Source organism: Micropterus salmoides, unplaced genomic scaffold (genome assembly GCF_014851395.1).
Source record: "Micropterus salmoides isolate LMB-PRFRI ecotype aquatic unplaced genomic scaffold, ASM1485139v1 Ms_hic_scaffold_5, whole genome shotgun sequence".
Classification (NCBI taxonomy): Eukaryota; Metazoa; Chordata; class Actinopteri; order Centrarchiformes; family Centrarchidae; genus Micropterus; species Micropterus salmoides.
Genome location: NW_024044237.1, coordinates 25,816,773 through 25,821,693, shown reverse-complemented (window position 1 = coordinate 25,821,693; position 4,921 = coordinate 25,816,773). Strand labels below are relative to the sequence as shown.

Here is a 4,921-nt window from a genome sequence, read left to right as displayed (position 1 = left end):
TCTACTAGTCACTCTCTCTCACTTTGTTTCTCAATGCGCACATGGCAAAAATGTGCTAAATTGATAAGACCTTTTTTACAGCAGACATTTAGACTTCTTAAACACAGGCGTAACTAGTAACATTGATTGCCACATTGCAATAATTACAACAATGGGCCTGTCCTTAATGTTATTAGTTTTTCCTGTGCTTTTCCTGGTATGAGAAATCAAACTATCTGTTGTGAGAAAAGGTCTATAAATCAAATGCATCTGGGAACAATAAAAAAAAAGCGTTTTCAAGAGTGCCTACAAGAATATTAAGATTTATGAAGCTCAGCGTAAGTTCAACAAGGAAGACTATCTTTATGCTTCGTTTATTCACAAGTCTCTCTCATACACTCTTTCTCTTCCTGCCCTTTAACAGTTGACTATGGGTGTGACTTTACCACAATCAGCCCAGCCAATCATTCATTTCAGTATCAAAGCGGCCTTCCTCCACCCCAATCACCTCCTGCTCATCAAATGCAGGCCCACTGAAAGCACAGCAGAAGTACTCCTCATTTTTTTCATTCCTTCATCATCACCACCACCCGTGTCTAGACTCCATTCAGGGAATTTCTATACCTCTATGGCGTCACCACCTGTATTAAATACTACTTAACTAGCAAGGACTACACCATCAACAGATATGTTTAAATGATTTATTTATGAACAAAACAGAAAGATGTGCAAGGCTTGCAGTTGTTAGATATCCGTATTTTGAAAGCGTTATAGGGAAGCTACGATAGGAAAATCTGCCGTAGCACCCGGGCACGACAGACCCCCTCATAACCTTGTGGAGAGGAAGAAGGAGTGACATGATTGATGTGTGGTCCTTCTCCTGAAACTCTGCTAAGTAGCATCATGTCATCCCGTTGGGGTTTAATTACCAAATGACTTTACACAATCTCATATTCATTGTATCACGTCAATAAATTGCTGTTGTTCACTGTTGATTTAATCCAGACAACATGTAAAAGACAGACTTGTCAGACAGAAAGGTGATGCTAATCAAATAAACACATCAGCGAAATCCAAAAAATTTAACATGCTCTTGGGTGAACTGTCAGAGTGAACTTGTGTCCTTTGTGTGTAAAAACTCAATAAAATTCTACTTGGTATAATTAATCACCAGTTTCATGTAATAACTATTATAAACTCAACATAATGTATCAAAGTCAAGAGATGTAAATATATTGATGACATTACTGAAATTACAAAAAAAGATGAGATGTCTATGACTTAAGTTCTCATGATGCCCTAATCTCAGAAACATTTGTCTTGACACACAATTTTATCCACATGGAGAGAGAAAAGAGGGAAGAAGAAGGGAGAGACTCACACAAGAGTGTCCATAATGATGCTGTGTAACAAAATATACATATTTTCAATTAACAGTTTTTTTATTTTGCTGATTTTATGCGACAGCATTAGATTTTCAGTTGTTATGTTAAGTCAGCACGTTTTGTGAGAAGCTGTGTCATCAACAGATCTGTGTTTGCTTCTGATGTGACACAGATTTTGTTGTTGTTCACAAACAGAACACAACAAAAACAATAAAGAAAAAGCAACATGCATAAATATTATGGCCATATGGTCGTTTTCTCCAAACAAAAGTCATTTATGATTTAATAAACTCATTTTCAAATAACCTCTGATCTGACTTTCTCTCTTCTGAAACCAGTTTCACTACAGGGTACTAGCTGATACTGAGTATGTATACGAATTATTATTTGGATTAAAATAACAATAATCCAGTCTATCACATTCTTTTTCACTAATTTTATACCTCTAAACCGCTCTGATATTCGGCCCATTACCAAACAACAATGTTAACAGAAATAGAGTTCTTCTTCTTGGAAAAAGTTACTTTGTGTATTTCTGGGCATTTTTTAACCTTTATTACAGACAGTAGAGACATAACAGAAAATGTGCGAGAGAAATGCAACAAACGTCTCCAGCCAGACTTGGACAGGGGACATTTCAGTTCATGTTCACCACCTTAACCGCTAATTCACACCTTTCATCACACCAAAGACGACAGCAGAATAAATCCATGTGTCCTCATCTCTCTGAGAAAATACATGAGATGACAATGTTAAAAAAGCTTCATAACTGGTTTAATAAGAATAAAAAAACACTGTTTTGTTGCAGGTTGACAGCGGCTGGATTATGAGAAAGAGAATATATAGGTAACAATAAAAAAGGATGCAGTAATTTAAATTTTGTTTTAATTTTTTAAGAAACATAAGTAACCTCTATTACCGTTGGAACAATACCACTTGCTTGTCTTGATGGGGTAAATGAGGAAGGTTATAACAATCAGACTTATAGCCAAGACAGCAGACAGCAGAAACATAATTGCATTGGTCTTCTCTGACCAAATACTGGGTCCTGGAAAATTATCAAAAAGAGAAAACAACAATTGTTAGCAAGGAATAAAAATAAGTTTTTAAAATGTCCCCTCCTCATTAAATGATTTGTATGTAAAAATTGTTGATCCTGATCAATTTGATTTGACTTATAATCTTATCACTGAACATATATTTATCACTTAAATATATAGATTTTCAATAAAAAAAATGTAAATACAGTTACCTTGAATGTCCAGTTTTGTTCCATCTCCGAATAATATCTCTCCACATGCGGCCACAGCACAGTAGTAAGTCCCAGCATCAGAGGAGATGATGTTCCTGAAGAAGCGATAAACACAGCTTTTCTGAGAGTCAGATCTCTTGTCACATTCATCATGTCCATTTCCATCAGTGTAAATGATGTCTGGATGAGATTTATCTGATCCGGCTCTGAACCAGTACACACTGTGATCTCCTGGACAAGTCTTGTTGTCAGAGTCAGAGAGGACTGAACACTGAACAGTTATTGAGTCTCCTGGACGGTCTGGATCAGATACTGTCGGCCCATGAATGACAGTATAGTTTGATGTCCTCTGAGTGTTTCCTGTGTGATACAAAGCTGTTAAAAACTTGCAATCTCCAAAATAAATTTTAAAGCTTATGAAGCAGTGACGTACAGTATAGCTCAGATATAAATTTAATGAAAATAATTTCCTTTTACTAACAGATATGTCCCACTCCATTCAGGATTATGCTGTTACTGCACAGTGATACATTCCCTCATCCTCTTGAATTGTCCTCAAAATGGTCAGGTTGCTAATATTCTTATCAGTATTTACCTTCAATCTTGATTCAGAAAATGCTGGTGCATATTCAGGTTTTGCAGATTTCCACAGTGTCATGATTAATTTCAGAGTATCCCCGGCACGCTGCTTGTACCAGTGGAGTTTTCTACTGCTCAGCTCTTCATCGGGCAAAACACACGTGAAGGTCGCAGAGTCACTGAATTGAATGGGGGTCACTGGAACCATTGTATCTGTATGAAATGAAAACATACAATATATAAAATAACAGTTGGTGTATGATGTGGAAATGTTATGAAGCTAAATTATCCATTTTGCATTCTGAAATGATATCATAAATTAGCACTCCTTGATGAAGAACAAGCAGTGTAACCCATAACAAGATCATCTTGACATTTCGTCATGTTAAGAAATTTGTTGGTATTTCAGTGAGTGAAGGAGGTGAGATGGTTGTGATACATCAGACCATCAAATGCATCTGATTGGTTATCACAGAATATGCAAAGTGCTCTTCCTGTCTCATTGGTCTCATTCTAGTCTTTGAGCATATTACATCTCTTTCATCTTTCATAGCCAATGTTGAGACTTTTCTACTTTTTACTTTTCTTTTGAACACACTTGTCTTTCTATGAGTGATTTTTTTTCTTTGTGACTTTGGACTTTAAGCAGCAATTGCATTACATCCTGTATTTCAGAGGAAATATTCACAGGCTGTATCTAAGGCCAGGGTCCATGAAGTGTGTCCTTCAGAGGAGCCAGGCTGAACAAATGCTCCCTCTTCAAATGATATGGGTTAGCTTCACATAGACCAGAGCTATGTGTGACTGGTTTGTCCTTGTCAATTCCAGAAATCTAATTTTTTGTTTCTCATGAGGAGATCACCCTTAAACAGTAGACAAAGGGCTACATCTTGTGATTACAGTTTATCGTAATGGTGGCATGAATGTGTGTAGCAAATTTCATTGCAATCCATCCAATAGTTGTTGTGACAATCTTCACAAGAAAAGTCAGGTTATGAGATTTCAACCTCTGGGAACCACAAATAAAATTTTGTGCCAGTTTTGTACACTTGAAAGCATATGCATTGTGATGCCCTGTGGGGTCATGAGTGGGTGTGGTCTCTCTTTCTCTCTTGTGGCTCAAGAGCTGATTGTGATAACTGAAAGCACCTGGGCCCAGTGTTTTTGAGTGTAGGCTATTTGTAACCTGTTGTCTCTTTTTGCAGGAGGCTGCTGTCGAGGCCAGGTCAGACCTCCCTGCGGGCTGGCTCCCTGGTTTCCCCTTTAGTTTGGTCTTCTTTGGTTGGACTTTTGCTTTGTGGTATTTATCTTGTTTTTGCATATTACAACACCTTCACACATACATTCATGCGACCATCATCCTGCACACTACTGAAACCACAGACTACATACCTCATACTTTAATTAACATGTTAACCGTTTACCATGGTGTATCTCCCTTTTGTTGTGGCCTTTTGAGCCCGGTCATAACAGCATATATTGAACACAGCTGTTGTGAAAATGTATAATGCTGTTGACGGATTGAGCAAATAATTGAGTTACAACAAACTGTTGTCTTTAAAGAAGTTATCAATAAAAGAGAATAACAGAGAACCACCTAGGGCAGCTTCAGGCATCTGGCCCAGAGCAAAGGGATGCATAATTATTTATACAGTCTAGGCTTCTATGTTTTGGAAGAGAGATCGTCTCCCGGCCTTGAATGAACATTCAAGGAGAGATGAGGAAC

At 37.5% G+C, this 4,921-nt stretch overlaps 1 long non-coding RNA gene across 1 annotated transcript; it reads right to left on the bottom strand.

Moving 5' to 3' along the window:
- Window positions 1-898: 898 nt before the first annotated feature.
- Window positions 899-3,402, bottom strand: LOC119888209. Its single transcript, XR_005441867.1, has 3 exons — window positions 3,212-3,402; window positions 2,617-2,976; window positions 899-2,412 (listed from the first exon to the last, which is right to left on the bottom strand). It is a non-coding gene; the product is annotated as an uncharacterized LOC119888209 (long non-coding RNA).
- Window positions 3,403-4,921: the final 1,519 nt, after the last annotated feature.